We start from the raw sequence: 13371 nt of genomic DNA on the forward strand, positions 1-13371 counted from the left end.
TGACTATTTTTGCTTTATTTTTAATATCATTATAAGCTATAACTACATTTTCTTTGGGGGAGATAAAAGTTTATAGCAACTAAATATCTGGCTATTAGAAGTTTAATTATCTGAACAAATTCAGGATGAGGAATATTTAATATGTCACTTAAAATCAGTAAGTGGAAAGAAGTCTCAGTTATATCCTGGATATGATGATAAATTCTCATGCTTTATAATATAATGATATGGTATTACTAGAGTCATTCTTAAGGCCTTGAAATAGTGCTATCAAACAATCTAGTCTGTATATGTTTTATAAAATCTGCATTTTGTTTGAACATATTTTGCATAAGTCTATCTATACAATGGATTACTCCCTGCAGTTTTCTACTTGAAATTAGATTATAAATATTCCCCAGGTGACCTCTGAAAATGGTATGCTATTCTCTTGACCCAGAAAACCCCATAAAATCATGCAAATCAAGAGGTTCATATCTTCATGTTCACTTTAAGAACACTCGTGAAACTTCCCAGGCCATTAAGGGTAGGCATATCCGAAAAGCCACCAAGTATCTGAAGGATGTAACTTTAAATTAGTGACATTATAATGGTGGAGTCGGCTCGTGTGCACAAGCCAAGCAGCGGGGCTGGACGCAGGGTCCGTGGCACGAAAGCAGTGCTGAATTTCTCCTGCCCGTGCTCACAAATGCAGAGTAATGCTGAGTTTAGGGCTTAGAGGTCAATTCTCTGGTCGTTGAACATATCCAGGTGAACAAAGCCCCTAAGATGCCATGCAGGATTTACAGAGCTCATGGTCGAATCGACCCATACGTGGGCTCTCCCTGCCCCATGGAGATGACCCTTACTGAAAAAGAACAGATTATTCCTAAACCAGAAGAGGAGATTGCACAGAAGAAAAAGGTATTCCATAAGAAACCGAAGAAACAAAACTTCTGGCCCAGGAATAAACGCCACAAAAAATAAATGCAAATAAAATTTTTTTAAAAATAGGAAAGCCAACTTAATACAAAACCCCCCCAGTGTGGTGGCATTTGCTGACCATGTAGCAACCAGCCTCTTCCTACCTCCTCACTCATGTGACTATAAAAATTGACCCCACTTCCAGATGCAAATTGATTACTCTAAATTAGTTAGGGCCATGTCATCTCTCTTGTAACAATCAATGGCATTCCCTTGTTCACAGGTAAGGATATAGGACCCTTTGGCAGTTTTAAAACATGGGCCCCAAATTCTTTGACAGCCCTCCTATTAAGAGGTAGAACCTGTATTTCGTCTCTTTGAATCCAAGCTCTTTGACTTCTTAACAAATAGAATGTGGTAGAATTGACATGTATGATAGTAGAAACGGGAAATCTTTACTCCCTATTTCTTGGGACACTTGGTTTGGGAGCACAGCACCATTCATTTCTTTTTTTTTTAATTAGTTGGTATTATCTTTAATTAAGTACAAAGACTTTTCCAATCACATCACACAGAGATTGTTTTATCCACTGCTCTGTTTGGCTGCCGATCAGCCCACAAGGAAACCAACCCCAGAGAGGAATCCAGGTCTCTGGCCCTCAGTTCCAGTCAGACAGCTAGCACCAACTTGCCGTTCGCATAAGTGAACCATCTTGGAAGTGAGTTCTTCAGCCAATTCATGAATTAAATAAATTTTTGTTGTGATTTCAAGCCACTAAGTTGTCGGGTGGTTTATAATGCAGCAGTAGGTAACTACAACACCGATACTTGGTCCTTGCATGTGGGCCTTTTCTCTTTCTTGAGAAATTTAGGATCTGTTATTCCTGGTGAAGTTTTGTTAACATCATTTTATTCCTTTTACTTTACGTTTCCTTTTCTCCTTCTTCTTTCCTTCCCTCCAGGCACTTAGTGATCCTTTTCAATTAAAAAAAACCCTTTTAATTGTGGGAAATTAAAGAATGATAATCTTTCCTTGATAATTTCTTTCTCTTCATTTTCTCTGTTCTGTGTTTCTGAATCCTGTAGGAGACAAATTGGATCTCCTGGATTGATTTTCGAATTTTTTTTCCTTTTGTTCATCGTTTTTTTTTCTATTTGTCTTCCAGTTATGATACTGAATTTTTAGTTTTAGCTATCAGATATTTAACTTCCAAGAGTTCTGTCTTGTTTTTCGGGTCTACTTTTTAAATAGGAATCTATTTTTTCCCCCTATAGATAAATATTGTGTCTTTCCTCTCTGAGACATTAATTGTAAGAATTTAAAAACCCTGCTTTCTGCACTGTGCTCCTTCAGCGCTCCTTTCACTGCTCCTGCAGGTCTCCCTTGCATCTTGGACGCACCTCGTATCTGGTCAACTTTGGCTACAGAATAATGTTAAAAATGAGAGACTGTCTAGCTTGGACAATCTACTGCAAACTGGTTTCAATTTCAGTTGAGTTAAACACAAACCTTTTTGAGGCTTACCTTACAAAATGTTGAATTCTAGGCACTTCCAAGGATACAAAGACGATTAAAACAGAGTCCTCGAGAAGTTTGCAATTTTATAGAGTAGTTCAGTATATTTCCCTTTAAATCTTTTTTTTTTTTTTAAGAATTTATTAATTTATTTTTGGCTGTGCTGGGTCTTCACTGCTGCACCCGGGCTTTCTCTAGTCGCAGCAAGCCGGAGCTGCACCCTAGCTGCGGTGTGCGGGGCTTCTCTCGTTGCAGAGCAGGGCCGAGGGCACGGGCTTCAGCCGTTGCAGCACGTGGGCTCAGTTATTGCGGCTCCCAGGCTCTAGAGCACAGGCTCAGTAGTTGTGGTGCACAGGCTTCGTTGCCCCACAGCATGTGGAATCTTCCTGGACCAGGGATCAAAGCCGTGTACCCTGCACTGGCAGGCGGATTCTTAACCACTGGACCGCCAGGGAAGTCCCTCCATTTCAATCTTCACGGCAGATTCCCTGGCTTCCCTTATACCTAAGTTGGGAAAGAACCTGCCTGCAGTGCTGGAGACCCGGGTTCGATCCCTGGGTCGGGAAGATCCCCTGAAGAAGGAAATGGCAACCCACTCCAGTATTCTTGCCTGGAGAATCCCAAGGACAGAGGACCCTGGCGGGCTGTGGTCCATGGGGTCGCAAGAGTCGGAGACGACTGAGCGTCTAAACCGCCACTGCCGCCAGGTTCCCCAGTGCAGTGCCACGTAGAAGCGGTGATGGTGGACGTTCGCCTTACTGCTAGCTTTTAAAATAGCCGCTTTATTGAGACATAATCCACATACCTTAAAGTTCACCAATTTAAAGTGTGCCATTGAGTAGATGTTAGGATATTCACAGACATATGGAATCTTCACTAAAGTCCATTTTAGAACATCATTGCCTCAAAAAGAAGCTCCTGTATCTGTATCCTCCTACTTCCCCATCCTCCGCAGCCCTAAGAACCACTGAATCTACTCTTTGTCTCATTCAGAAACACATTTCCCTATTCTGGGATTGTGTGTGAATGGAATGATAGAATATTTGGTCTTTCATGACTGGCTTCTTTCTCTTAGCATAAAGTTTTCATGTTTCTTCCAGATGATAGCATGCATGGATACTTCATTCTTTCCTCTAATTTTTAAAGATTGTGGTCACGCATACACATAACATACAATTGGCCAGTTAAACCATTTTGAAGTCAGTTTTGTGGCATCAAGTACACGGAAATTGCTGTATAACCATCACTACTTTCAGCTTCCAGAAATTTTCATCACTCCAACTGCAAATTGTACCATAAGCAATAATTCTGCCCCTCCCCTGGTCTCTGGAAACTACTGTTCTGTCTCTACCTATATGACTATTTTTGGCTCATATAAGTGAAATCATATATTATTTGCTCTCTTGTGTCTGGCTTATTTCACTTATTTTCACCACACTGTTTCGAGGGATTTTTTAGTGGTTGCTCTAGGGCTTGCAATATACATCTTAACAGCTTCAAATTTATACTAACAATTTCAGTGAGATATAGAATGCTATCCTATTTAGCTCTATTATCTTTCCTCCCTTTTATTGTTATACTACCTTTCTTGGTATTATTATAATAAGTCTATATTACATCTATAAATGTTGTAAACCCAGAAATACATAGTTATCATTTTTAACTTATAATTTTGTGTTTTAAAATGAAGCTAAGATAAAAAAGGAGAGAAAGTGTGTATTTATAACTTTTGTTATATCAGTCTTCTTATTTATAATTTCTGGTTCTCTTCACTTGTTCCTGTGGATTCAAATTACCATGTGGAGTCATTTTGTCATGAGAGCTTTGCTCTCACTTCCTTTGTGCTGTTAATGGCAAATGCAGTATATTTCTATATATTGTATGGACAACAACATATACATGTTGTTTTATGCAATATGGGCATTTATCAGATGAGACTGAGCTGTAACTATTAATCGTTGTTCTTTTCCCATCTCTTTATTCTTTATCTGTGTGTACTTAAGAGGTAGTAGAGGGAAAAGAAGAGACCATAATTGATTCATAGTTGGTCTGGAAGTTGATCAGTTGTGTTCGACTCTGTGAGACCCCATGGACTGTAGCCTGCCAGGCACCTCTGTCCATGGAATTTTCCAGGCAAGAATACTAGAGTGGGTTGCCATTCCCTTCTCCAGGGGATCTTCCCAACCCAGGGATCGAACCCAGGTCTTCTGCATTGCAGGCAGATTCTTCACCATCTGAGCCACCAGGGAAGCCCCATAGTAGGTCTGGGGAAGGTTAAATCCCATCAGGCAGAAACCAATCGAAGAAGTGACCTGGCTGGATTATTTTGGCAGCATTTATAATATGCACCAATATTCTGAAAAAATTAAAAGCATATGCTTTTTTGGTCAGTTAGATTGCTACCTGCAAGTTGAGCATCTTTGAACAAGTAAATTATTATTTTTTTTCTGATCCTCTATTTCCTCATTGATGTAATAGATATAATATTATGTGGTGTTGAGAGTTAAATGATGGAATATATATTAGGTGTTCAATAAATGATAGCTATTATTATACCCCACTGAGAACTAAAATTTCAGAGCACATCCCCACAAGGCCCAGGGATTACCCCAGTAGAAGGACAATGACAAACAGGAGCGATAATGACCTATGGTTATTCCAGTTCTCGATAGCGGGGCTAACGTCATGATGACTGTAAACTGAAAAGCAAAGTGGAATTTCGGGACCAGGGATAAAGGGCCAGTGAATATGACGTGAAACTTTCATATTATTTTACCCTTGTCTCAGAATACATTTGCACACATTGGGAAGACAGGTCATCAGAATTCCCTGTGACCACACAGTCATGTTGACTTTGGTTCATTATTTCTATGGCAAAAAAAAGACCTATTTGTAGGTCGTTTAATATATGCATGTTTGCTAGAGAGCTGTTCAAGTTAGCAGGATGAGGAGGAAAGGGAATACTTGGTACTAATGCATTCTATTTGTTTTTCTAGCAGTCATATATGAATTGCTAAAAAAACAAAGATCCAAGAAGAGTATCTTTATTAGGCAACTGTGGTATAAGATAACAGCAGGTAGCAGAGTACTGAGGTAATCACAAAAATCTTTATCAGTAGGAACGTACCTTTATAATGTATTTTGCAATGACAATTACTTAGCTCCCAGTTTATTTCCTCTCTTCTTATCCTCATGGTGTTTTTAAGAATTTTTTTTAATAAAAGTTTTGTTATCAAGTGAGTTCATGGAGAGAACTTTAGAAATATCAATATTCTAGAGAAAATTATCAGAAAAAAACTCATAAAGAGAACTGAGAAGTGGCTTGGCCTGCTAAAGTGACCCATCCCAGCTCTTCAGAGCTAGCTTGTGCCGCATGTGGGAAGAGAGTGCAGAGTCCTTGCCTCAGTGAGGCAACAGGAGCCCCCCAAGGAGCACTCCCCCTTCCTCTTCTTGATGCTAGGTTAATCACAAGGCTTATATTCTAGCAGGTCCAGCTGGTACATACTGTACCTGCAAAGGGAGGAAAGAGCTTATACCCCAAAGAGGCTGCAAGAAGTCAGCTAGCATGTTCTGGCAGGATCTGGGGTGCTCTATCACAGAAGCCAGAAAATAAGCAAGATTTCGTTAACCTGAGGACACTCCTAAGTGGAAAAGTGGTTGGTTCTCAGAAACCTGGAGAAAGTGATGGCTCAGACTTGGTTGAGTTGAAATACCTAAGTGACAGAGGGATTTAAACTATAAGAGAACGCATGCTAAGTCGTTTCAGTTGTGTCTGACTCTTTACAACCCCATGGACTGCAGCCCACCAAGCTCTTCTGTCCATGGGATTCTCCAGGCCAGAATACTGGAACGGGTTGCCATGCCCTCCTCCAGGGGATCTTCCCAACCCGGGGATCGAACCCACATCTCTTACATCTCCTGCATTGGCAGGCAGGTTGTTTATCACTAGCGCCACCGGGAAGCCCATCAGAGGAATAAGATGGTTTTATTTACGAAACAAATAGAGACACAGAAGTTATGAAAAACATACGGTCACCGAGGGAAAAGTGGAAGGTAGAATGAATTAGGAGACTGAAACTGTCATATATACAGTAGTGATTCTATGTATAAAATAGATGGCTAATGAGAACCCACTGTGTAGCTCAGGGAACTCTATTCAGTGCTATGTGTGACCTAAATGGGAAGGAAATCCAAAAAAGAGGGGATATGTGTATATGTAGAGTTGATTCACTTTGCTGTACAGCAGAAACTAACACAACATTGTAAAGCACATATACTCTATAAAAATTAATTTAAAAAAAAATATCAGGGAAATGAGCATGTTGGAATATATATAATATGTGAAGTAAGAAGACCTACCAGAGGATTGCGTTCCACAGAAGGGTCTAAAAATACCAAACTATCGGTAATTTGCTCATGAGATGGGTGTCAGCATCACCAAGATCAATATTGGCTCTTCTCTGTAGACCAGGGCTGATGGCAGGAAATGCAATCACAGAACCGGGCTCATCAATAGCAGTGGGGATGACAGGATGATGAAACAACAGAGGCTGGTTGGTGGCACCTGACTGCCAGAACCCAGGAGAAAACAAGTAAGAACGGTAAATTTGGAGAGATCCCTAAGGGAACTTAATCTACAAGGGCGCTGTGGAGATAATTTAGTGAAATGACGTCCCTAGGGACAAATAAATGGGACACCCCCCCCCCAAAGCTGCTTTATATTAATACAGTCAAAAGAATGCAAGAATGGGTGAGAGAAGCCTCGGGGCGATTGCTCCAATAAAAAGTTGTGATCCTTTGCTCAATTTCTAAGCCAATTGGTCCTACGCCAATTTTCAGACCCCCAAATTATTATTAACTCAAAAGGTGAATAGGTCCCTAGGGGAAATGTACAGTAAAGATTCTTTTAGTGCCTTCCCAAAGGGACCTTCAGCCACTTCACTCAGGTGGCTGTACATTGGAGAAAGGAGAACGTCCAGATATTTTGAGAACTGCTGGATGAAGACACTAAGTTAAACTAGAAACCGGAAAGTTCATCATGGCCCTTACGTTACAGCTGTGGCATATGCAGCCCATCCAGTGTGGAAGCAGCACTGAATGACTAAGTAGATAAAATAACTTAGCCAGTCGACATTAGCCAGCCTTTACCATCAGGAATCCCAGAACGGGCACAGTGGGCGTGTAACATTAGCCAGCCTTTACCATCAGGAATCCCAGAACGGGCACAGTGGGCGTGTAAATGCAGTGATCATGGTGTCAGAGGTAGAGGCCAGGCGTGAACCCAGCAGGGTGGAGTCCCACATGTCAAGGCCTATATAATCAATAATCATCGCTTCCTCTGAATGTCTGGTCTATCAGCAACAGAGAACAATGTTGAGCTCACAGTATGGCAATATTCGTTGAGAGACCAACTGGTTGCTTGGTTTCAAGTTTATTACACTGGGTCCTTTCCATCCAAGAAGGGCCAGTGATTCATCCTCAGGAAAAGAAACTTATTCCAGGTACAGCTTTGCCTTTCCAGCCTGCAGTCTCAGCCAGCACCATTATGATAGTGATTATGGAGTGCCTGACTCATAAGCATGGAATCACTCACAGTATACCAATAACCAGAGGATCAACTTCACAGCAAGGAACTTGCCGGAGGGGGCCCAAGACGACCGGGCCTACTGCTTGAATCACCTCTCACCATCATCCAGAAATAGCAGATCTGATAGCACATTGGAAAGACCCGCTGAAGTTACAACTGAAATGCCAGCTTGGAAACAGTTTGCAAGGAGGGAGTGACATCCTGTGAGATACAATATGTATACTTCACTGAATCAGGTTTCTGTTTATGGCTTGGGAATGAAGGGGTGGAAGCATAAGTGGCCCCACTGATCATCATTTCTCATGACCCACAGAGGGATTCTGCAGTTCCTACTCCCATAATTCTGGGCTTTGCAGGTTTACAGACCTTGGCCCACCAAAGGGCCTTTGAACTATAAGTGAAAACTGCACTTGTGTACTTTGGCTTCCTGTGTCCAGGAATCAGCAGGAAAGAAGGGTGTCACCATCTGTCAGGGGTAACTGACCCTGAATATCAAGAGAACATAAGACTGGGACTTCCCTGGTGGTCCAGTAGTTAAGAATCTTCCTTCCAATGCAGGGGATGTGGGTTCGATCCCTGCTTGGGGAACTAACATCCCACACGCTGTGGGGGCGATTAAGCCTGAGCACTGCAGCAAGAGAAGCCCCATCTGCCCCAGTGAAGACCCAGTGCAGTCAGAGTTTTTTTTTAAAAAAGATGATATAAGACTTCTGTAATATAATAAGGGGCTCCCCAGGTGGCTCGGTGGTGAAGAATCCACCTGCTAATGCAGGAGACACAGGAGACTTGGGTTATTATTAGTTTTTATACTCCAAGAGGGTTAAATTATACTTTGGCTGGATCAATATTCAGTGTTTACACTGTGATGACTAAATGATTGCTATTCAGAGATAAGCAATGTAGGAAACAATGATTACATTTTTTTCGGCAAACTGAAGTTGATCATTGTCTTGTTTTTACTTAAAAAACAAAACTTCTTCATTTTCTATGTATCTATCACTAATTCAAGTCCCAGTGTCTAAATACCCTCTCAAGATATTCAGGCAACTCAAAGTGTTCTGTCAAATTCATCTTCATGAACAAGTCTCTCTCTTGGGGTTTTCTGATTTGGTCTGTTAGAATTCATTGCCTTTTATGCTCATCCACATATCCCCCCGGGATCTAAGACTTTCTCTTACATGTTAGACATCCTCTTTCCTATAATCCATGTCTTCCTTTTTGTTTTGGTTTCGTTCACTGCTGTGTTGGAGAACTGTCTCAAATAATTATTCAAGAAAGGGTGCATAGGATATAAGATTTTTTTTTTTGAGATCATAGAGGTCTGAAAATATCTTTATTCTACTTTTCTGCTTTGTTTATAACTTAGTTGAATATAGAGGTTTAGGAAACATTTTTTCTGCAGAATTCCAAAGGCATTGTTTTAGTTCCTTGTAATTTATAGGATTGCTGTTTCAAAGTGCAAAGCCAAGCTGATTCAATTTATTGAGCAACTATTATGTAATCAGATTGTCCTATATTTACCCTTATGATACGTCTGTTTTCTGATCATCTAGCTGTCCTCAGTATTCCATACATTCATGAGATGTGTTTTCATGTAGCTCTCTTTTCATCAAGTGTCCTGGGCACTCAGAGACCCTTTCAGTCCTTAAAATCATGTCCTTCAGATATGAAGAATTTCCTAGATTTTTTCATTGATGATCTCTGTTTTTCTGAAACTCCATTCATTTGTATATTGAGACTTCTGTGTCCCCTTGTGTTGTTTTCCCTATTTTTTGTATCTTTGTCAATTTACTCAACTTTCTGGATATGTCCTCAACTGTATCTTTCAACTCATATTGAGACTTAATTTATATTATTTTTAAGTTCAAAAAAATGTTTGTGTGTGTACTGTAGATGTTATGTTTTGTTCTGGTTTCACAGTTGAAATATCTTCTCTTGTCTCAGGCCTAAGTTAAGGATGGGAATAGGAACGTTGGTGTCAAGAGTTAGTGAATTTCATTCTAAGCTTTAAGGTGACAGTTGCCAACTATTATGTTCTTTTACTTTCTCAGTTCAACTGAGAGAAAGAGGTTGACTGAGATTTCCTGGCCCACCTGGGTTAGGTATTACCCTGACCCAATCAATCATGACCAAAGATTAAGGATACTACACCTGCATGACTCCCAGGGTCTCATCGTTGTTAGCTGGAAAAACTTCTCAGAGAAGGGAACATGTGTCATGGAATAGGAAGATATCCCCAAAGATTTGTTCCCTTAGTCTTTCTTTCTGAGGCATAGAGAAAGTATTCTTTGGTACTTTTTAAATTTGAAAAACTTCAACATGTGTTAGATTCCTGAACTTAAAGTCATCTAGAAAGGGGGAAATATTCTGCATTTAAAATCAATCTCAGGAAAAAATAAATAAATAAATAAAATCAATCTCGGGGACTTCCCTGGTGATCTAAGGGCTGAGATTTTGCACTTGCAATGCAGGGGATGTGGGTTCAGTCCTTGGTCGGGGAACTAGGATCCCACATGCTATGGAGCAGCTAAGCCCGAGTGCCACAGCCCATGCTCCCTGGGGCCTGCATTTCACAACCAGAGACCCTGTGTACCACAGCTACCAGAGCCCAGGCACCGCGACTAGAGAGTCCGTGTGCCATGTGAAAGATCCTGCACGATGCGACAGAGATCCCCAGCGTGAGGAAGACCGACACTATCACACCTAATAAAAGAGTTAAAATTAAAAACTCAGCCTTTATAGAGTAAGGGTTTGCCTCTCATGAAAATCACCGAGGGTAGGCTTTAAGAAACGTGGATTTTCAGGCCGTACCTCCATAGGTTCTAATTTGCCTGATGTGAGATGGAGCCTGGGAGTTTGTGTATCTAACAAGTCTCAGCTGGTACTGATACAGAATTAAGAACCATGCTTCAAGAAGCACATGTGGAGAAGGCCTTTTTCATGCTATGCTACACACAAAAAGAAAAATCTGATTTCTATTTCAAGAGTCAAGAAAATACATGAATTCATTGAAGCAGGTATTTTAAAGAAACTTGAATATTTAATACCTAAGTTTGCTTAACTCACTTATTTGAATAGCCACCAGGGACAACTCTTCTTGGCAAGACTTACAAGATTGCTGCCAAAAGTTCTTTGTGAAAAATTCAAATTGAGAATTCAGATCATTGAGGGCATGGCACAGTATCATAATTATCACAGCCACCTCATCACCTACTGGCCTAATCAATTTTCTGGGAAAGAGGTTTCTTATCTCTTAAAGAGAAATCATATGCTTTAAAATTCTTTGTGTCTTCAAATGTATCACTGCTATAACAATGACTCTGAACCTAAAATTTTTAAGAAAAGTGAAATATATGTTGTCATGTGACTCAGAAATGGGATTCATGAAGGAAAAATTTTAAAAACTTAAGTCACTGCTGACTTAGCTTGAGAATGAGTTAGCAATCAAATTTCTCCTCTTCCTAACTATTTTTTAAAGCTGTAACGACACATCAGGAGGATACTTTCTTCTTGCTCCTCATTCACATTTTTTAGATATATGAAATTATTATTTGAAGTAATTACATCCAGAAGTATTTAAGGTACATGCCATGATTCTTTTTAACTTGGAAAACACGTGTTTATTAGGTTTTATAATTATTTCTTTCCCACCCCATGTTTCCTCTACCACAGTGAAGAAGTGAATCAAGACCTTTAAGGAAGATAAGACTTACAAAAAAGACAAAGAACTAGAGTCATAATTGAAACATTTGTATTAGAGTCAAGGCCAAACATTTAGTAGTTATTAGAAGAAATATATTCAAAATTTGGTGACCAATAAGATGTGGCAACAGACGACTTGGGCTCAGAGCTCACTGAGGAAATTTTTCTTATATATCCTTGAAACACACCCAAATAATCTGTTGAAACCCATGGATTTATTTATTTTCTTTATTCTGTTGACTTCAACATCTTTTTTAATTGTTGCTTAGTCGTGTCAAACTCTTTGTGACCCCATGGACTGTAGCCCACCAGGGTCCCTGTCCATGGGATTTCCCAGCCAAGAATACTGGAGTGGGCTGCCACTTCCATCTCTGGGGGCACATGCTATTGTTTGTGTTAAATATTATTTTGGCTTTGACTTTGTTTAACCTTTGTCATACAAATAAAAATATAGTTAATTTGAACTAATTGCCAAATTACAGTAACAAAGAAATTGTATGTTAGTAACAATTTCATATTGATTCTATAAAATATATACAAAATAAAAATCAAGGAAGTGATCATCTCATTACATAGTAAAAGCCCAATGTACTATCTTAGTAAACTGATTTTACCTCCTAATTCCAAGTGGCAAGTCTGTATTTTACCTGCATCTCATTCCTGAGACCTCTCCTTAAGGCTCCAATCTTTATTAACCTCAGTACCTTACAATACATTTTTATTTGAGTATCATCTTACAACACAATCATCTCCCATAAAATCTTTCTAATCCTCATATTTCTATGAATAATATCATAATTTGGCCTCATGCTTCTAACATTAGAAAAAATTAGAACTAATTTTGCTTTTTTCAGTACTTAATCCTGTATCTGTCATGTGTTTTGGGGGTGGGGTTTGCAAATGATGGAGTTTGAATTGGATTGGGGCTAACGGGATTGAGGGCTTCCCAGGTCATGCTACTGATAAAGAATACACATGCCAATGCAGGAAATGTAAGAAATGCAGGTTCCATCCCTGAGTTGGGAAGATCGCCTGAAGAATGAAATGGCACCCACTCCAGTATTCTTGCCAGGAGAATCCCATGAACAGAAGAGCCTGGTGAGGTACAGTCCATGGGGTCATGAAAAGTCAGACACGACTGAGTGCCTGAGCAGCAGACCTAATGGGGTTGAGCTCCACCTAGCTTAAGGAAAAAAGGGAATTTGCTGGAAAGATCCAGTGGTAGTTCACAGAATCCATGAAAGTGGTACAGGCACTAGGACAGGTCTAGGAACCTCTGGAATTGGAACCAGCAAACTAGTGGTACTAGAATGCACTCTTTCTATCAGAGGAGAGCTATGTTTTCTATTTTTCACAAGGCTGGGCACCAGGAAGAGACCTGATGCCACATGCCTACAGCTCAATGTGCAGAAAGAAAAACTGTTTGGCCTCCATTTTAAATTTAGCCAGTCTCAGTAAGGCATTCTTATTAATTTCTGTCCGGCCTGGGCCATGTGCCTATTCCTTGGACCAATCACTGGGGCACTGGATGTCATACTATATTTGGGCTTGGAAAACATAGTACAACATCTTACTGCAAGGAACTACAAGGTTTGGGAGGGTTCTCTCTCTCTCTCTGGCATTCATAACCTTCCAAGATGACCCTTACGATTCCCTAATACAG

General features: G+C 40.1%; 1 pseudogene; it reads left to right on the forward strand.

Annotated features, from left to right (window-relative positions):
* Window positions 1-414: 414 nt before the first annotated feature.
* On the forward strand, window positions 415-966 carry LOC104986343 (annotated as a pseudogene).
* The last annotated feature ends 12405 nt before the right edge of the window (window positions 967-13371 follow it).

This window comes from Bison bison, unplaced genomic scaffold (assembly GCF_000754665.1).
Source record: "Bison bison bison isolate TAMUID 2011002044 unplaced genomic scaffold, Bison_UMD1.0 scf7180017864067, whole genome shotgun sequence".
Lineage (NCBI taxonomy): Eukaryota > Metazoa > Chordata > Mammalia > Artiodactyla > Bovidae > Bison > Bison bison.